At 40.4% G+C, this 21,710-nt stretch overlaps 1 non-coding gene across 1 annotated transcript; it reads left to right on the plus strand.

Annotated features, from left to right (window-relative positions):
- Window positions 1–2,817: 2,817 nt before the first annotated feature.
- On the plus strand, window positions 2,818–2,921 carry LOC148545040 (small nucleolar RNA R71). The gene has a single exon (XR_015900377.1). It is a non-coding gene; the product is annotated as a small nucleolar RNA R71 (small nucleolar RNA).
- The last annotated feature ends 18,789 nt before the right edge of the window (window positions 2,922–21,710 follow it).

Consider the following 21,710-nt stretch of genomic DNA (forward strand, 5'->3'; position numbering starts at 1 on the left):
CCAGCATGCCCTAAAAAACTTCTAATTGCCTTGACATCACTCGGTGGGGGTAGTTTTTCAATAAGTTCTACTTTAGCTCTATCAACCTCAATGCCTTGGTGAGAGACCTTGTGACCAAGGACTATTCCTCCTGTCACCATGAAGTGGCATTTTTCCCAGTTCAAGACCAAATTGGTTTCTTGGCATCTTTTCAATACCAAGGCGAGGTGATGTAGGCAACTAGGAAAAGAATCTCCGAATACCGAGAAATCATCCATAAAAACTTCAATGAATTTTTCTATCATATCTGAAAAGATAGAAAGCATGCAGCGTTTGAAAGTTGCAGGGGCATTACATAATCCAAATGGCATGCGCCTATAGGCAAACACTCCATACGGACAGGTAAATGAGGTTTTCTCTTGGTCTCTTGGATCAACCACTATTTGGTTATATCCTGAATAACCGTCGAGGAAACAATAATATGCGTGCCCTGCAAGTCTTTCCAACATCTGATCCATGAATGGAAGGGGAAAATGGTCCTTTCGTGTAGCCTCATTGAGTTTTCTGTAGTCTATGCACATCCGCCATCCTGTGACGGTCCTTATAGGTATGAGCTCGTTCTTCTCATTGGTAACCACAGTGATCCCTCCCTTCTTTGGCACAACATGTATGGGGCTAACCCAAGGGCTATCCGAAATTGGGTATATGACCCCTCCTTGCCAAAGCTTCATAACCTCTTTCTATACCACTTCCTTGATGATTGGGTTCAGCCTTCTTTGGGATTGAATGGATGGCTTGGCATCATCTTCCAACAGTATTTTATGCATGCATATGGCTGAACTGATTCCCTTCAAGTCAGCAAGGGTCCATCCAATGGCATCCTTATGCTCCCGCAGCACCTTGAGTAGCTCGTCCTCTTGATCTTGACTGAGGGATGAATTTATGATCACTGGGTAGTTTTCATTTTCTCCTAGATATGCATATTTGAGAGTGGGTGGCAATGCTTTGAGTTCAGGTTTGGGTGCTTCTGATTTTTCGTTCCCTTCCTTTGGTGCATCTGGTATATGTATTTCTGCTGTAGCTACCTCTTCACTTGATTCTGATTCTTCCTCCACCAATCTCTCGTTCTCTTCAGGTTCATCTTCTTCAAAATTCTCCTGCACTTCATCCTCAAGTGCATCTAACCTCATGCATTCCCCCAATTGTTCCGGTGGATAACTCATGGCCTTGAACACATTGAATGTCATCTTTTCATTGTGTAATCTCAGGGTGAGGTCACCCTTCTGAACATCAATGACAGCTCCAGCAGTGGCCAAGAATGGCCTTCCCAAGATGATGGAGGTCTTGGCGTCTTCCTGCATATCCAGCACCACAAAATCTGCTGGGAATATGAAATCTCCTACTTTTACTAGCAAATCCTCTACTATCCCGTGAGGGAATTTGAACGACCGGTCTGCCAGTTGTAGAGCCATTTTTGTTGGTTTAGCCTCCTCAATTTTCATCTTTCTCATCATAGCTACTGACATCAAATTGATGCTGGCCCCTAAGTCACAAAGAGCCTTTTCTACTGTGATTTCTCCTATAATGCAAGGGATCTGAAAACTCCCAGGATCCTTCAGTTTCTGAGGTAGTTTATGCTGAATGATAGCACTGCACTCTTCAGTTAGTATCACAGTCTCATTGTTCTTCCAGCTTCTCTTCTTAGTCATTAGCTCCTTCAAAAACTTGGCATAAAGTGGCATTTGTTCTATGGCTTCAGCAATTGGTATGTTGATTTGTAGCTTCTTGAAGATTTCCAAAAATCTCAAGAATTGGTTGTCATCTTCCTTTTTCTTCAATAGCTGGGGTTATGGAGCTCTTAAGACGTTCAGTTGGGGTATCTTTTTTTCTTTCTGCAGACTTGGCGTGGGGGGTTGCATTCCATCTTGCTCTTCTTCCTTTTCATTTGAGCCTTCTTCTTGTGGTTTTTGGGGATGTTCCTTCAGTTCCTTCCTACTCCTAAGTGTGATAGCTTGACACTCCTCCCTTTTGCTTGAATGGCCATCATAGCAAAAATTGTGGTTAGGAAGCTGCTTAAACAGATAGCTGATTTGTGTCTCCAGTTTTGTGATGGCAGCATTTTGATTCTGCATGTTTGACTGCACTTCCTCTCTGAATGCTTTACTGTCTTGAATGTCTCTGCATATTCCTTCAATGAAGGTTTCGATCTTAGAGAGCTTGTCATCAATTGATGGGTGATTCGGAGCAGATGTGCTATTTTGATTTTGATAATTATATGAAGAAGTGTTGTTGTGGGGATGTTGAGATGTCCTCTGGGTGAATTGCTGGTGAGCTGCATTGTTGTTGGAGTTGTAACGTCTCTGGTCTTGGTTTTGATCTTGCTCACTTCCCCACCCAAAGTTTGGGTGGTTTCTCCATCCATGGTTGTAAGTCTTGGAGTATGGATCATAGTTTTTCCTTGGTGAATTCCCAATGTAGTTGGCTTGCTCCTGACTCCCCTCTGCTTCTTCATTCACTCCTTCTTGGATTGTTGATAAAGATGAGATTGCTGCTACTTGGTTCCTCTCCATCTTCTTGGTGAGGTCAGCCAGCTACTGGGTAATGAGCTTGTTTTGGGCCAACAGAGCATCTACATTGTTTAGCTCTATCACTCCTCTTGTGTTCCCTCTTTCGGAAGCATAGAAGTAGTTGTTTTCTGCTACTGTTTCAATAACATCTATGGCTTCCTCAATGGTCTTCTTCTTGTTCAAGGATCCTCTAGATGAATGGTCTACGGCCTTCTTTGACTCATAAGAGAGCCCTTCATAGAAAATGTGCAGCTGGACCCATTCGTTGAACATGTCAGGTGGACACCTCCTTGTTAAGTCCTTGAACCTCTCCCATGCTTCATACAGAGTCTCACCATCTTGTTGCCTGAAAGTTTGAACCTCAGCTCTCAGCCTATTGATTCGTTGAGGAGGGTAGAATCTTGCTAAGAATTTGTTCACCACATCCTCCCAAGTTGTCAAGCTCTCCCTTGGGAAGGATTCCAGCCACTTGGCTGCCTTGTCCCTGAGTGAGAAGGGAAATAAGAGCAGTCTATAGGCGTCAGGATGAACACCATTAGATTTCACTATGTCACATATTCTCAGGAAGGTGGTCAAATGTTGATTGGGGTCTTCTTGAACACCTCCTCCAAACGAACAGTTGTTCTGAACAAGGGTGATGAGCTGTGGTTTAAGTTCAAAGTTGTTGGCATGGATTGTTGGCTTTTGGATGCTACTTCCACAATTGCCTGGGTTTGGATTGATGTAAGAGCCCAAAACTCTTCTATCCTCCCCAGCATGATTTGCTCCACCTCCTCTGCCATGGTTGTGAGTCTCTTCTTCATGATGATTTTCCATGTTTTCTTCCATGTTAGGTTCAAAGTATTCCTCAAAGTTCTCCTCCTCTTCTTCAGCACCAACTACACGTTTTTCTTTTGCCTCCCTCCTTAGTCTAAGGAAGGTTCTCTCAGGTTCAGAATCAAAGGAAGTTGAAGCCCCGCTTCTTCTCCCTGTCATACAACCAACAAGTACAAGCAAAGAGAATAGGTGCAGACAGTATTTGTGTCAGAATTGCTGTTAGTTGTGGGTGATGCAATATATCAAATAGTTAGTGGGTTAGCAAACAGAATTGAAAATAACAAAGAAAAACAAAAGAGTAGAGGGGGAGGGGAAGAAGTTTAACTAAAACAAAAAGTAAATCACTCAAACAGAAAAATGAAATTCACAAAATAAAAATGCTCAATCTAGTGATCTTCCAATTTAATCATTGTTGATGCACAATCAATCCCCGGCAACGGCGCCATAAACTTGATGCACGGAAAATTTGTCTCTCAACAAATCTCCCTTCGGCAAGTGTACCGAATTTGTCGTCAAGTAAAAACTCACAATAGAGTGAGGTCGAATCCCATAGGGATTGATTGATCAAGCAACTTTAATTAGAAGAATGTTCTAGTTGAGCGAATCTAGAATTTGGGTTGAGATTTGCAGAAAATAAAATGGCGGGAATGTAAATAACAGAAAAGTAAATGCTAGAATTAAAGGACTGGAAGTAAATGACTGAAAATAAATTGCAGAATTGTAAATGGGAATGGAGAATTTGCTCATAGAAGTAAATGGCAGAAATTAAAGAGAATGGGTAAGATCAGAGATGGGGAGTTGATGAGCGGATAATTTATACGCTTTTTGACATTGTTTTTAGCATGTTTTTAGTAGGATCCAGTTACTTTTAGGGATGTTTTCATAAGTTTTTATGTTAAATTCACATTTCTGGACTTTACTATGAGTTTGTGTGTTTTTCTGTGATTTCAGGTATTTTCTGGCTGAAATTGAGGGACTTGAGCAGAAATCAGATTCAGAGGTTGAAGAAGGACTGCTGATGCTGTTGGATTCTGACCTCCCTGCACTCAAAGTAGATTTTCTGGAGCTACAGAACTCGAAATGGCGCGCTTCCAATTGCGTTGGAAAGTAGACATCCAGGGATTTCCAGCAATATATAATAGTCCATACTTTGGCCAAGAATAGACGACGTAAACTGGCGTTCAACGCCAGCCTTCTGCCCAAATCTGGCGTCCAGCGCCAGAAAAGGATCCAAAACCAGAGTTGAACGCCCAAACTGGCACAGAAACTGGCGTTCAACTCCACAAATGGCCTCTGCACGTGCTACACTTAAGCTCAGCCCAAACACACACCAAGTGGGCCCAGGAAGTGGATTTATGCATCAATTACTCACTCATGTAAACCCTAGTGACTAGTGTATTATAAATAGGACCTCTTACTATTGTATTAGACGTCTTTTTGACCATCTTTGGTCTCAGTTTTAATCCATTGTTCATCTTAGGAGACTATTGATCTCGTTTAGGGGGCTGGCCATCTCGGCCATGCCTGGACCTCCACTTATGTATTTTCATACGGTAGAGTTTCTACACTCCATAGATTAAGGTGTGGAGCTCTGCTGTTCCTCAAAGATTAATGCAAGTACTACTATTTTCTATTCAATTCTTCTTATTTCGCTTCTAAGATATCCATTCGCACCCAAGAACGTGATGAAGGTGATGATTATGTGTGACGCTCATCATCCTTCTCCCTTATGAACGCGTGCCTGACAAACACTTCCGTTCTACATGAAATAAGCTAGAATGAATATCTCTTAGATCTCCTAACCGGAATCTTCGTGGCGTAAGCTAGAATGATGGCGGCATTCAAGAGAATCCGGAAGGTCTAAACCGTGTCTGTGGTATTCCGAGTAGGATTCAATGATTGAATGACTGTGACGAGCTCCTAACTCGCGATTGCAGGGCGTTAGTGACAGACGCAAAAGGATAGTAAATCCTATTCCAGCATGATCGAGAACCGACAGATGAATAGCCGTGCCGTGACAGGGTGCGTGAGCATATTATTCACTGAGAGGATAAGATGAAGCCATTGACAAGGGTGATGCCTCCAGACGATTAGCCGTGCCGTGACAGGGCATTGGATCATTTTCCCGTGAGATGACCGAAAGTAGCCATTGACAGTGGTGATGTATCACATAAAGCCAGCCATGGAAAGGAGTAAGACTGATTGGATGAAGATAGCAGGAAAACAGAGGTTCAGAGGAACGAAAAGCATCTCCATTCGCTTATCTGAAATTCCTACCAATGATTTACATAAGTACCTCTATCCCTATTCTATTATTTATTATTCGAAAACTCCATGATTATTTTATATCCGTCTGACTGAGATTTACAAGGTGACCATAGCTTGCTTCATACCAACAATCTCCGTGGGATTCGACCCTTACTCACGTAAGGTATTACTTGGACGACCCAGTGCACTTGCTGGTTAGTTGTATCGAAGTTGTGACAAATTATGAGTGTGTAATCACGATTACGCGCACCAAGTTGCTCACGTTGCCAGGGATTGTTCGAGCCTGGACATCACAATTTCGTGCACCAGGAGTTCATTGGGCTTAGGAGATGTTGCAATTCTCCGGATCAAGTTCATTTTCATCTCTTCCTCAATCAATGCACTCATTGATCTCCTTGGCAATCTTAAGTGATTGAATTACAATTTCTTGCAATTCAATCTCTCAAATCTTGATCAATAGCCAATTCCTTGGTCAATTGCTCATGAGAAGAGATGAAGTATGGTCACTGATTATACCACATGCATTTCCCAAATCAAGTATTGAGAGGGTTATAGTCACATACCCATCCAAACCCAATTTGGTCCAGCATGAGAAAGCATTTCTAGCTTGATCTCTTCATTCCTCTTTCAAGGTTCAAAAGAGATCCAAGTTTGAATAGCTTCTCTTCCAAGATAACTACTCAATTGGATGAAGATCGAAAGCTTTCAAGTAAAATCAAGAGGGAAGATAGAAGAAGAATAATGAAAATTAGTATTGATCCATCAAATTACAACAGAGCTCCCTAACCCAATGAAAGGGGTTTAGTTGTTCATAGCTCTTGAAAATGAAAACAAAGATGGAGAATACATCATAAAACTAGAAATTGCAAAGAAAGTAAAATACAGAGAGTAGTTCTCTTTTTCCCAGCCTCCAGAACTTCTTCTCAATTCAAAGCTACTCCTATATATACTACTCTTCTCAGCTTCTAGTGTGATTCTTCAAGTCTTGGGCCTTTGGATCTTGAGTTTGAAGTAGTTCCTTTCTTTATTTGGGCTTGGCTTTACTTGCAAAGAGAAAGTGCGAAGTGGGCGGAGACTTTAGTTCAGGACGTTAGGGGTGTTAATAATTAGTGAGAATATAAGTTCGAGAACGTTAGTGACACTTAACATTGTCACTAATGTTCCAATGCACCCCTTTGCCTCACGTTAAAACCCACGTTAACTAGGTTAACGTGGCTTTTAACGTTGCCTTGTTAACCTTCGAGAACGTTAGTGACACTCAATGATGACAAGTCATCTTAGCCTATTTTAACTAGTCTTTTTCTTTCGTTTTCATTAAGATTATGCACTTTCTTGAGCTACAAGCAAGCTAATTGAGTAGATTTTCATGTTTCCCTTGATTGAACCAACCATATATGAATTCATGCCATTTCATGAGGTTTTATGCTATATTTGTTGCATATTATGAAAGAATGAATATCTCATGATTTTGAGCATAGCTTTGATGTGTTTGGTTGATTAATGATAGGTGAAGAAAGCTTGGAGAAAGGTTGAAGCAAGAAGGAATGGCTAGGAGTGAAGAGAGGACAATGGAATAAGTGAAATTGAACCAGGAAGCAAAAAGCTGGACCTAAAGTTAGCATCAAACTTTTGCACAAACTTTTGGTTGAAAAGTTAGCCCCAACGTTAGCCCCCTAACTTGGAGGCTAACGTTGGAACTTGAAAATTTTCCCCTGGGCTCCAAAAGCTTGCGCCAACGTTAGCCCCCTAACTTTGAGGCTAACGTTGGCACATGAATTCCTCCCCTGGGCACCAAAAGTTTGCGCCAACGTTAGCCCCCTAACTTTGAGGCTAACGTTGGCACATGAAAACCTCCCTGGGCACCAAAAGTTTGCGCCAACGTTAGCCCCCTAACTTGGTGGCTAACGTTGGCACATGAAAATCACAAGAGGAGGAGCAAAAGTTTGCGCCAACGTTAGCCCCCTAACTTGGTGGCTAACGTTGGCGCCACACACCACAAGGCATACAAGGGGTATACTTCCAACAAGAATAACTTGAGCTACAGAGCTCCAAATGAGGTGATTCAAGAAGCATTGGAAAGTAGGAATCAAGAGCTTTCCAAGAATATATGGCACTGCATGGTGGACACTAAAATTGAGGGAGAAAAGTGCCCCACAATGTGCATAAACGAACATGGTGGCAACCTGCAGTGAGGCCAACTGACCTCTGCACCTTCAACGGAGTATAACTCGAGCTGTAGAGCTCAAAATAATGTGCTCCCAACGGAATTGGAAAGTAGACATCCAGGGCTTTCCAACAATGTATAATAGTATGGGGTGGACAATACGTTTGAGCCTCCAGAACTGGCGTTTTCGCCAACGTTTGAGGCAAACGTTACCTCAAACGCTGCACACCAAAGCCAGCGACCATGCCCTCTTCAAATGATCATAACTTGAGTTGTAGATGTCCAATTGAAGTGATTCCAAGTGGGTTAGAAAGCTGACATTCAGAGCTTTCTAACCATATATGATAGTCTATATTGGGCATAAAATTGGCAACATGACAAGAGGACAAAGTTGGTGCCATAAATGTGCATAAGGGAGGCCAACGTTGGAGCAAAAGTTAGACCCCTAACTTTTGCCCTAACGTGGATAGCAGCAAATTTTGTGGGCTGATATGAAAAGTTAGACCAAAAGTTAGACCCCTAACTTTTGCTCTAACTTTTGCACCAACTTTTGCAAAACTCAAACCCGGTTCAATTGGTTCACATTGGTTCTTCTCCAAACTTCAAGAGCAATCAACCAAGGCCTCTTTCAACCCAATTCCACCAAGAGCAAAGACCCAACTCAAGGCTTGAAGATCATTGAAAGAAAGTGTATAAATAGGATAGAATTCAAGTTCTTCGGGGAGCTTTCCTTTTGGAATTTTCATAATAGTTTTCGGAGAGCTTTTGTCATTGAGTGAACTTTAATTTCTTTGTTTTCATTGCTTTCAATTTCATTTACATTTGTCTTGGATCTTAGATTGGAGAATTGAAGAAATTCTGTTTCAATCTCAATCTTGGATCTCTCTGTTTCTTTACTGTTAATTGAATTTCATTTCCGGTTAATTGCTCTTCATCTTTTCTTTGCAATTTACATTTTCTTTGCACTTGTTCTTGTTGGATCTAGGAAGGCATTGAGATCTAGACTTGGTTTTCTAGTCTCTGGGTCCTGAGATCCAAATCCCCAATTTACATTCTGTTTCTTTCCTTTCTATGTTCATTTACTTTTCTGCTTCATATCCGGTTCAATCCCAATTCCCTTTCCCTCTTCTGTTTAATGCAATTCAACTTTTCCTTGTTTAAATTCTGCAAATCCATTCCCCAATTCCCTTTACAATTCCAGCTGTTTACATTTCTTGCACTTTAAGATTCCGTAATTTACATTTCTTGCACTTTAAGTTTCTGCTATTTAATTTCTTGTCCTTTATGTTTCAGCAATTTATTTCTTGTTCTTTTTACTTCAATGCAATTTAATTCTGCAAGTCACAAAACCATCAACCAAATCTTGATTCGCTTGACTAAATCAACCACTAAGCTAAAATTGCTCAATCCTTCAATCCCTGTGGGATCGACCTCACTCCCGTGAGTTTTTTTTATTACTTGATACGACCCGGTACACTTGCCGGTTAGATTTGTGTGTTTTGGGAGAGATTTATTTTTCCTCCAAAATACTCATCAAGTTTTTGGCGCCGTTGCCGGGGATTGATTAGATTGACAATGATTAAGTGAGGTGGTAGTTTAGATCAAGCAATTTTTCTTTTCGGTTTCTTTAATTTTTGACTAACCCACTAACTGTTTGAATTCTTGCTTAAGCTAACTCAAACTTCATTCTAGCAATAGATTGAAGTGTCACTGGTTTTTGTGTGTTTCTTGTGTTTTGCTTGTATGTCAGATACAAGAAGAGAAGCAAGAGAAAAAAATGTTGCTGGAGAGGAAGAATCAGATGAAGAATATCATGAATTGGAGGAACACTCAACAAATCCAACAAATCCACCAGTGAGAATGGCCAACAACAATGGTCAACCCCAGAGGAGAGTCTTGGCTTCATATACACTTGCTAATCCAAGGCATTGTGGGAGTAGCATCCTTACCCCAAATGTCGATGCAAATAACTTTGAATTGAAGCCCCAACTCATCACCTTGGTGCAGAACAACTGTTCCTATGGAGGAGGCCCCTTGGAAGATCCAAACCAGCATCTATCCACCTTCCTGAGGATATGTAACACAGTGAAGACCAATGGTGTGCATCCTGACAGTTACAAATTGCTGCTATTTCCATTTTCCCTCAAAGACAAAGCCACTCAATGGTTGGAGTCATTTCCAAGAGATAGCATCAACAACTGGGATGATCTAGTAACCAAGTTTCTTGCCAAGTTTTACCCACCTCAAAGAGTTATTAGATTGAAGACTGAAGTTCAAACATTTACTCAGATGGATGGAGAGTCATTGTATGAAGCATGGGAGAGATACAAAGCTTTACTCAGGAAGTGTCCACCAGAGATGTTTAATGAATGGGATAAACTCCAAAATTTCTATGAAGGACTGACAATGAAAGCTCAAGAGGCACTTGACTATTCAGCAGGAGGCTCAATGCAACTCATGAAGACAGCTGAAGAAGCTCAGAACCTCATTGACATGGTGGCTAACAACTAATATTTCTTTGGCCATCAGAGACAACACCAACCATCACTAAGGAAAGGAGTGTTAGAAATGGAAGGGGTTGACACCCTCCTAGCTCAAAACAAGATAATGCAGCAGCAGATTCAAGAACAATTTGAGCAGATGGCTAAAAAGATTGATAGTTTACAAGTTGCAGCAGTGAATACAAGCCAACCATCAACCACATGGGGACAAAATGAAGAAAACCAGGAAAATCAGCAGCAGGAACAACCTCAATATGTGCATAACCAAGGCTCATGCCAAAATGAGGTTTATGGTGACACCCACAAACCATCCTGGAAGAACCATCCAAATCTCAGATGGGGAGATAACCACACCCACAGCCAGCAACCGTGGCAGAAAAACTCAAACCAAAACAACTCAAGAAACACAACTTACTCAAACCACGACCAGCAAAACGCTAATAATAATCAATACAAGAAACCACAAAATACATATCAACCACCCCACCACAATCCACAAACTCATCAAAATAGCATTTCCGCACCAACATCTAACCCCCAAAACTACCACACTACCCCTACAAATAACTTCCAGCAACCACATTCCACCCCCATCATACCACCAATAGACCATCATGAAAGTAGAATTTCAAGTCTTGAGGCAGCCATACAAGCAATTGCTCAGTCCACTCAAAGCTTGGTCAAAATGCAAGAGAGAAATGAAGCCACCATGAAGAGCCTTGAACGACAAGTGGGACAATTGGCCAAACAAGCTGAACGGCCAACCAATGTTCTCCCAAGTGATACAATCTCCAATCCAAAGGACAAAGGAAAAGCTACAAAGTGGGAGGAGTGCAAAGCAATCATAGTGGGAAGTGAAAAGACTAGGGAGAAGGAAGCCATCAATCAAGAAGAACACAACAGAGAAGTTCCACAAGAAGAGACAGAAGAGAGAAGTGAAGAGGAGAGAACGACCAAGAATGCAAAAAGCTCAAAGAAAGATGTGGACATCCTTGAAACACAGCTACAAGAGAAGAAGGAAGGGATGAAGCCATATATCCCTAAACTTCCATATCCTCAAAGATTCAAAAAAGAAAACGAGGATAAGCAATACTCAAAGTTCCTGAACATATTCAAGACACTCAGCATCAATATTCCGTTCTTAGAAGCACTTGAACAGATGCCATTATATGCCAAATTTATGAAAGAAGTGCTAACAAAGAAAAGACCCTTGAAGGAAGGACAGATTATTGAAATGACAATGGAGTGTAGTGCTATTCTCCAAAGAGGTTTACCAGAGAAGAAGGAGGATCCTGGAAGGTTTTATATACCTTGTACCATAGGAAACATAACTATTGAGAAATCATTCTGTGACCTTGGTGCAAGTATAAACTTGATGCCTCTATCTCTTATGAGGAAGCTTAAAATTTCTGAGCTGAAGTCCACACGAATAGTTCTCCAAATGGCTGACAAGTCCATTCAACGAGCACTTGGAGTTGTAGAGAATGTGCTGGTAAAAGTGGGAAAATTCCTTCTCCCAGTTGATTTTGTCATCCTAGATATGGAGGAGGATCCTAACACCCCCATCATCCTAGGGAGGCCTTTTCTTGCTACAGGCAGAGCACTGATAGATGTTGAAAAAGGGGAATTGTTGCTGAGAGTACATGACGAGCACCTAGCATTCCATGTTTTTAAAACCCCACATGAGCCCACTCAAGAAGAAGAGTGTATGGAGGATAAGGCCAGAGATCAAAGTTTGAAGGAGGTAGTCAATGAGTTAGCTCCAAGACTTCCGAATCCATGCTTAAAAGAAGTAGAGATGGTGCAACAGACCAAAGAAATCAAGGAGGAACTAGATCCAAAACCTCCAGATGAGAAATTCAACATCTCAGATAAGGAACCACCAAGGCAGGGGGTATCTTTTGAGAAAGAAAAGAAGGAGAGGCCAAGAGGGTGGAGAAACAAGAAGATCCCTACTGAAGGCTTTTCACCAGGGGATAAAGTAGTGTTAAACACCCAACCAATGAAGGTGTCCCCACAATCATCCGAATACTACACTGTAAACCGGGTTCTTTCACTTGAACACCTAGAGATCATCAAAGAGGAGACCGGAAGGAAGTCCACAGTAAGAGGAGAAAAGCTGAGGCACTATGATTTTCAACCCCCATGATCTAAGTGGATTGATGTCAAGCTAATGACAATAAAGAAGCGCTTGTTGGGAGGCAACCCAACCTGAGGTAGTTCACTTCTCATAGCTATTTCAAGAAAAGGGTTAATTAGACTTATCTATATTGCAAGGAGCTAAGTTTGGTGTTGCACACCAAAATAAATTAAGAGAGAATGAAAGATTCTAAGTTTGGTGTTCCACCAAATTCTCATTTAAAAGCACATTCTCACCTTCTGCATACATGGATGCTAGCTCCGAGTAATCAGATAAACTAATTAACCAATTGTTTACTTTTTTAGTTTTTCTAGTTTTTATTGTCTTTAACAAAGATAAGAGGATTTCACATATAGTTATTTTGATGCATGAGAAAGGTGGCAAGGAACTAAGTTTGGTGTCCACACACCAAAGTAAGTTCAAAAGCCTACAAGAAAATTCTGCACACTAACAAGTTACCTAAGGGCTTGAGAAACAAGCAACTTCCATGAACTTTATAGGAATTCAATCACTCTCTTGGAAGGGTTACATACCATCAGCTGAGAGTAAGAAGAAGAAGCCACCAAGAGGTTGTATTGTCACTTAATTCTATCAGCATTGAACTGTTCTAATTTGGAAGTTTGAGAGTTACCATTGCAACAGTAACTGTTAGTTTAGTCATTTTGCATCTTGAGTGTTCTAGTTGAAATAAGTATGCTAGCTTAAGTATGTGCTTGTGTGTTCACTTAACAAAAAGCATGCTTTGTCCCCTGCATTTTCAATTCAATAAAAGAAATGTTTGAATGAGAAGTAAGATAGTCTCTGTTAGATAGAAGTAGAATAAAAGTAAGTGGTGGTATGTGTGTGATTGTACAATAGCTTACTTTTAGTGAATAAAGAGCTAGGATATCTCCTTCTAAGTAAAGAGTGGCCTACTGTCTATGAATCTCAATTAAATAAAAAATTCCTTGGTTAGAAAGAAAAAAAAAAGTTAGCCAAAAAGTGGCAGAACAAAAGGAAACAAAAAGAAACAAAGCTGGACACCAATAGCTTGAACTTTAAAATATATGCCTGTGATGTCTTTGTACTAGGATCTGCTTGGATTAGTAAGCTCTTAGGAGTGCATCAACACTCAGTGACTTGGGTTAACTAATCCGGGATCATCAGCTGAAAGTCCACTATCAAGAGCAACCTAACTACAAGGCATTTAGTAACCCAAAGAGGTGCTGGGCATCAATGTTTTAAGAAGGAATGTGAGCCAAGTGTCTATGGTGAATAATGTGTCAAGTATAAAGAAAAGAAAATGAACTTGCTACACATGACACTCAAATAAAGCTTATAAACAAAGTAATAGCCAAGGATAAAGGAATAATGAGAGGTCATAGCAGTATGTTACTTGAAGCTTGAAGGAGACTTTCTAGGCCTAGGAGTCAGTAAGAAGTGAGTATTTACATATCCACACAAAACCCCATGAACTATCAATAATACTCTGCTAGCATGAACATCCTCTTCCATTTCATTCTTTCTTCTCAATAAATCTTTTCTTGCTTGGGGACAATCAAGCTTTAAGTTTGGTGTTGTGATGACAAGTCATCTTAGCCTATTTTAACTAGTCTTTTTCTTTCGTTTTCATTAAGATTATGCACTTTCTTGAGCTACAAGCAAGCTAATTGAGTAGATTTTCATGTTTCCCTTGATTGAACCAACCATATATGAATTCATGCCATTTCATGAGGTTTTATGCTATATTTGTTGCATATTATGAAAGAATGAATATCTCATGATTTTGAGCATAGCTTTGATGTGTTTGGTTGATTAATGATAGGTGAAGAAAGCTTGGAGAAAGGTTGAAGCAAGAAGGAATGGCTAGGAGTGAAGAGAGGACAATGGAATAAGTGAAATTGAACCAGGAAGCAAAAAGCTGGACCTAAAGTTAGCATCAAACTTTTGCACAAACTTTTGGTTGAAAAGTTAGCCCCAACGTTAGCCCCCTAACTTGGAGGCTAACATTGGAACTTGAAAATTTTCCCCTGGGCTCCAAAAGCTTGCGCCAACGTTAGCCCCCTAACTTTGAGGCTAACGTTGGCACATGAATTCCTCCCCTGGGCACCAAAAGTTTGCGCCAACGTTAGCCCCCTAACTTTGAGGCTAACGTTGGCACATGAAAACCTCCCTGGGCACCAAAAGTTTGCGCCAACGTTAGCCCCCTAACTTGGTGGCTAACGTTGGCACATGAAAATCACAAGAGGAGGAGCAAAAGTTTGCGCCAACGTTAGCCCCCTAACTTGGTGGCTAACGTTGGCGCCACACACCACAAGGCATACAAGGGGTATACTTCCAACAAGAATAACTTGAGATACAGAGCTCCAAATGAGGTGATTCAAGAAGCATTGAAAAGTAGGAATCAAGAGCTTTCCAAGCATATATGGCACTGCATGGTGGACACTAAAATTGAGGGAGAAAACTGCCCCGCAATGTGCATAAACGAACATGGTGGCAACCTGCAGTGAGGCCAACTGACCTCTGCACCTTCAACGGAGTATAACTCGAGCTGTAGAGCTCCAAATAATGTGCTCCCAACGGCATTGGAAAGTAGACATCCAGGGCTTTCCAACAATGTATAATAGTATGGGGTGGACAATACGTTTGAGCCTCCAGAACTGGCGTTTTCGCCAACGTTTGAGGCAAACGTTACCTCAAACGCTGCACACCAAAGCCAGCGACCATGCCCTCTTCAAATGATCATAACTTGAGTTGTAGATGTCCAATTGAAGTGATTCCAAGTGGGTTAGAAAGCTGACATTCAGAGCTTTCTAACCATATATGATAGTTTATATTGGGCATAAAATTGGCAACATGAAAAGAGGACAAAGTTGGCGCCATAAATGTGCATAAGGGAGGCCAACGTTGGAGCAAAAGTTAGACCCCTAACTTTTGCCCCAACGTGGATAGCAGCAAATTTTGTGGGCTGATATGAAAAGTTAGACCAAAAGTTAGACCCCTAACTTTTGCTCTAACTTTTGCACCAACTTTTGCAAAACTCAAACCCGGTTCAATTGGTTCACTTTGGTTCTTCTCCAAACTTCAAGAGCAATCAACCAAGGCCTCTTTCAACCCAATTCCACCAAGAGCAAAGACCCAACTCAAGGCTTGAAGATCATTGAAAGAAAGTGTATAAATAGGATAGAATTCAAGTTCTTCGGGGAGCTTTCCTTTTGGAATTTTCATAATAGTTTTCAGAGAGCTTTTGTCATTGAGTGAACTTTAATTTCTTTGTTTTCATTGCTTTCAATTTCATTTACATTTGTCTTGGATCTTAGATTGGAGAATTGAAGAAATTCTGTTTCAATCTCAATCTTGGATCTCTCTGTTTCTTTACTGTTAATTGAATTTCATTTCCGGTTAATTGCTCTTCATCTTTTCTTTGCAATTTACATTTTCTTTGCACTTGTTCTTGTTGGATCTAGGAAGGCATTGAGATCTAGACTTGGTTTTCTAGTCTCTGGGTCCTGAGATCCAAATCCCCAATTTACATTCTATTTCTTTCCTTTCTATGTTCATTTACTTTTCTGCTTCATATCCAGTTCAATCCCAATTCCCTTTCCCTCCTCTGTTTAATGCAATTCAACTTTTCCTTGTTTAAATTCTGCAAATCCATTCCCCAATTCCCTTTACAATTCCAGCTGTTTACATTTCTTGCACTTTAAGATTCCGTAATTTACATTTCTTGCACTTTAAGTTTCTGCTATTTAATTTCTTGTCCTTTATGTTTCAGCAATTTATTTCTTGTTCTTTTTACTTCAATGCAATTTAATTCTGCAAGTCACAAAACCATCAACCAAATCTTGATTCGCTTGACTAAATCAACCACTAAGCTAAAATTGCTCAATCCTTCAATCCCTGTGGGATCGACCTCACTCCCGTGAGTTTTTTTTATTACTTGATACGACCCGGTACACTTGCCGGTTAGATTTGTGTGTTTTGGGAGAGATTTATTTTTCCTCCAAAATACTCATCACTCAACATTGTCACTAACGTTCCAGTGTGCCCCTTCTTGCTTCACGTTAAAGCCCACGTTAACTAGGTTAACGTGGCTTCTAACGTGGCCCTTGCCATCCTTCGAGAACGTTAGTGGCATTTAACATTGTCACTAACGTTCCAATGTGCCCCTAGGTCTCACGTTAGAGTCCACGTTAACTAGGTTAACGTGGCTTCTAACGTGGCCATCTTTAGCCATCCCAACGTTAGTGACAATGTTGAGTGTTACTAACGTTGGCTCATCCTTCATTCCTCATCGTTAGCTTCCACGTTAACCAAGTTAACGTGGAAGTTAACGTGACTCTTGGGGGTTGTGTGGTTGCTTCAACGTTAGTGACAATGTTGAGTGTCACTAACGTTGTCGACAACTCTTCATCCCTTACGTTAGTTCCCACGTTAACCAAGTTAACGTGGGAGTTAACGTGGTACTTTGCACCATAGGCCAATGTTAGTGACAATGTTGAGTGTCACTAACGTTGGCTTCTCTTCCCCCCTTAACGTTAGAGGCCACGTTAACTAGGTTAACGTGGCTTCTAACGTGGCCACTTATGAGTAATTGCCAACGTTAGTGACAATGTTAAGTGTCACTAACGTTGGCTCAGTCTTCTCTTCTCCACGTTAGATTTCACGTTAACTTAGTTAACGTGACTCTCTAACGTGGGCATTGATGGCTTTTTTTTGAGAGTGTTATTGGCAATCACTTTTCTCATTAACCTTGCAAGTTACCTCCCCTTTTCTTGCTTCCTTTTGGTCCTGAAATCAAGCAATAAAGTGCATCAAAGCTCTAGTCCAAGTCATGAGTAATGCAACATAATATTTGTCACTAAACTTATGCAAAATTCTCATGAAATTATGTAAAATGCACAATGTATGCTTGAATCAAGGCGTAAGTGAATATCTACCCAAAACTAGCTTATTTCCTAAAGAAATGCATGAAACTAACCTAAAAACAGTAAAGAAAAGGTCAGTGAAACTGGCCAAGATGCCCTGGCATCATGGTCTACTCCCAGTTGTTGATAGACTAATTGCACTTTGTCACCTTTGGAGAGCCCTTCTGTTGGAATTTTTTTGTTCTTCCAACCCTTTTTGATTCTGTTTTTGTTTTTCTTCCCTCCTTTTATTGACCCTTCTTCTTTGACAACAGGCTTCCTCTTGAAATTCCTTTTCTTAGTTATCAATATTACAATGTCCTCTTGAGCTTCTTCATTATTTTGCACAGTCTCTTTCTCTTTTTGACCTGATGTATCATCTATCTCTTGCTTAGGAGGGCAGTTATTGTTTGTCTTGTTGATTTCCTCCTTCCACTACAGATTCTCCTTGTCTGTTTCTGTACCATCCTTCTTTCCATTACTGCTCTGTGTTTCTGGCAGTACACTCAGAGTGATACTTTCATCATGCATCCTGAGGGTTAATTCTCCTTGCTCTATGTCTATGATGGCCCTAGCAGTGGCCAAGAACGGTCTTCCCAGTATAATGGAGTCGCCCTCATCCTGATTCGAATCTAGGATCATAAAATCTGTAGGGAAGATGAATCTGTCTACCTTGACTAGAAGGTTCTCAATTATACCCCTGGGGCATATCACTGATTTGTCCACCAATTCTAGAGACATCTGTACTGGTTTTACCTCTTTTATGCTTAGCTTTTTCACTAGAGAGGCAGGCATTAGATTGATACTAGCTCCTAAGTCACACATTGCTTTGTTGATGGTCATACTGCCAATGGCACAGGGTAGAAAGAAACCCCCCAGGGTCTTCGAGTTTAGGAGGAAGTCCCTTCTGGATTAGTGCTCTGCATTCCTCAGTAAGCAGTATAGTTTCATTAACTTGCCAACTCCTCTTCTTGTTGATAAGTTCCTTCAAGAACTTTGCATACAGGGGCATTTGCTCAAGTGCTTCAGCTAAGGGAATATTGATTTCCAACTTCTTGAAGATTTCAAGAAATTTTGGAAAGTGTTGGTCCTTAGTCTCTTTGTTGAACCTTTGAGGATATGGCAAAGGTGGTGTGAAGTTCACTCCCTGCCTTTGTTCCTTGGTTGGCTCTTTCATTGCTTCCTTCTCTTTCCTTGATTTTTTGTGGCTGATCTTCCCTTTCTTTGAGCTCTTCTGAGGTCTGCTTTCTTGCTATTACATCTTCATCATTGGCTTTCTCTTCTTCAGCTTGTTTCTTGTCACTTTCCTTTGGCTTCTTGGTTGCTTCTTCATTTTTCACCAGGATTTTTCCACTCTTCAGTTGTATTACCTTGCACTCCTCTTTTAGATTAGGAATGGTGTCACTTGGCAGTGAGCTTGATGACCTTTCAATGGTAATTTGCTTGGAGAGTTGTCCAATTTGCCTTTCCATATTTTTCATGGAGGCTTCCTGGTTCCTTAATGTCATCTCCTGGTGCTTCATCATCTTTTCCATTAAGAGCTCCAAGTTGTTAATCCTTTGAGATTCTTGTGAGATTGGTTGATTTTGGGGTGTTGAGGGTTGAGGGTAAGTGTTTTTACTTGAGGCTTGGTTATTGGATGGATGATGGTTAGAATTGGGGTAGGTGTTTTGTGGTTTTCTGTATGTGGCTTGGCTATTGTTCTGTTGATTATTTTAGTTTGTGTTCTTCCAATTGTTTTGGTTTGAGTTTCTCTGCCATGGCTGTTGAGTTTGATTGTGGTTGTCTCCCCATCTAAGGTTGGGATGGTTCTTCCATGAAGGGTTGTAAGTATCACCATAGACTTCATTTGGCCCAGAATTTTGGTTGTGCATGTACTGGACTTGTTCTTGCTGCTGCTCCTCTTGAGTTTCTTCATTTTGCCCCCATGTGGATGATGGTTGGCTTGTGTTGACTGCTGCAACTTGGAGGCTATCAATCCTGTGATGACATGTCATCATGTCATGTTTTTCTATGCTTTTTCATATAAGAAATTGATAATTAGTGCTTAAATATTGCATTCTTTTATGCTTAAATGGTATATTTCCTTGATCTTTTAATTTTATAAATTTGGTAGGAAATAATAAGAAAAAGAAGCACAAAATAAGCTAAAAAGGAGAAAAAAAAGAACTTTGGGGCACACTTTGAAGTTGGAGCACACTTTGGAGCCTTAGGCCACGCTTTTAAAAGCGTAGCCCATGACCAAATCAAGGAAACATCACAACCAGCACTCAAAGCTCAGTTCACTAAGTGAACTTAGCTTTGCTGTACAAGAAACTTAGCTTGGAGGCAAGAATTTTCGCTAAGTTAAAAGTTGGGCGTTTATAGCATGACCATGCCTCCTTCAAAGGGCCATAACTTGAGCTACAGATGTCCAATTGATGTGCTTCTAGTTGCGTTGGAAAGCTGACATTCAGAGCTTTCCAACAATGTATAATAGTCCATATTTGGCATGAAATTGAGGCACAAGTGAAAGGCATCTTTAAGGACCAAAAACAAGCAAAAATAAACCAAAGTGGCTTCACCAAGGCTCGAAGGGGGAGACATAAGGAAAGTAAGGCAAGAGCAAAATAGTGCTCAGTTCACTTTCCCAACTTAGCTTTTTCGGGCTCTCCTCATTTTTTCAACACTTAAATTGCATGATTGTTTTCATCTTCTCTGTTTACATGTGTGTATGAATAAAGCATAGCTTGAATCTTGATTTGAAACATGTTGCTGTGGCATTATGACTACCAACTTGAGTTTTGTGAGTTCAAAAGCAATAAAGCATCATGATCATAAACAAACAAGGCATTAAAGAAGATTTTAGCATGTGCATACAAGTATTGGAAAGCTAGTATGATTAATTGTTGCTCAATTGCATTAGATTTTATTTAATTGAAGTTTTCATCTAGGACATTTTGTGAAATCTTTTGAAAATCATGAAAACCTTGAAGAAGCAAATACAAATAAGGCAAGAAAGAAAAAGGGAAAGAATGAGAAAGCTGAAGGCTCTGAGTACTAATGGCAATTTATTTGCTAAGTACTTGTGGTGTTTATGTATCAAGCCAAATGCTTGAAAACAAAACACTTAGAAGTCAAGGCTAGGCTCAAGTGCAAAAGCACTCCCTCAAAGCTCAAGGTTCTGAGCATCAATGATTAGAGAGTCAAGAAAAGAAAAGAAAAGAAAAATGAGCTTAATGAAGTCCTCTAATTAAATGCTTGTGGTGCTTATATATCAAGTGGTAATACTTGAAAACAAAGCATTTAGAGTCGTAGCTTTGTTATCAACTCATGGGGCAAAGCACCCAAAAGGAGAAGCTAATAAGAAAATCAAAAGCTTGTTTCAAGGAAGAAACATAAGAAAAAGATTTCATAAAATGAGCTAGATAGAAGCATCAATCATTTACATTTCTTTTGTGATTGTAGCATGCATAGAAAACTAGCCTACCATGAACAATGAGTTGCTATTCTTCTTACCTTGGATTGTCAATCTTTATTGCATGATTCTTTTCTTGCTTTGGGACAAGCAAGGTTTAAGTTTGGTGTTGTGATGGCATGTCATCATGTCATGTTTTTCTATGCTTTTTTATATAAGAAATTGATAATTAATGCTTAAATATTGCATTCTTTTATGCTTAAATGGTATATTTCCTTGATCTTTTAATTTTATAAATTTGGTAGGAAATAAGAAGAAAAAGAAGCACAAAATAAGCTAAAAAGGAGAAAAAAAGAACTTTGGGGCACACTTTGAAGTTGGAGCACACTTTGGAGCCTTAGGCCACGCTTTTAAAAGCGTGGCCCATGACCAAATCAAGGAAATATCACAACCAGCACTCAAAGCTCAGTTCACTAAGTGAACTTAGCTTTGCCGTACAAGAAACTTAGCTTGGAGGCAAGAATTTTCGCTAAGTTAAAAGTTGGGCGTTTACAACATGACCATGCCTCCTTCAAAGGGCCATAACTTGAGCTACAGATGTCCAATTGATGTGCTTCCAGTTGCGTTGGAAAGCTGACATTCAGAGATTTCCAACAATGTATAATAGTTCATATTTGGCATGAAATTGAGGCACAAGTGAAAGGCATCTTTAAGGACCAAAAACAAGCAAAAATAAACTAAAGTGGCTTCACCAAGGCTCGAAGGGGGAGACGCAAGGAAAGCAAGGCAAGAGCAAAATAGTGCTCAGTTCACTTTCCCAACTTAGCTTTTTCGAGCTCTCCTCAAGGAAAATCAAAGTGCAACATTTGGAGAAGGCTTCCACCAAGGTTCGAACACATGACCTCACACTCAAAGGTGGAGCGTTACATAAGGAAAGAAGGGGAGCTCAGTTCATTCTCCCAACTGAGCGCTATCTTCCCCCCACTCTCCAC

This window comes from Arachis ipaensis, chromosome B9 (assembly GCF_059453495.1).
Source record: "Arachis ipaensis isolate K30076 ecotype BB chromosome B9, ASM5945349v1, whole genome shotgun sequence".
In the NCBI taxonomy this organism is placed as follows: domain Eukaryota; kingdom Viridiplantae; phylum Streptophyta; class Magnoliopsida; order Fabales; family Fabaceae; genus Arachis; species Arachis ipaensis.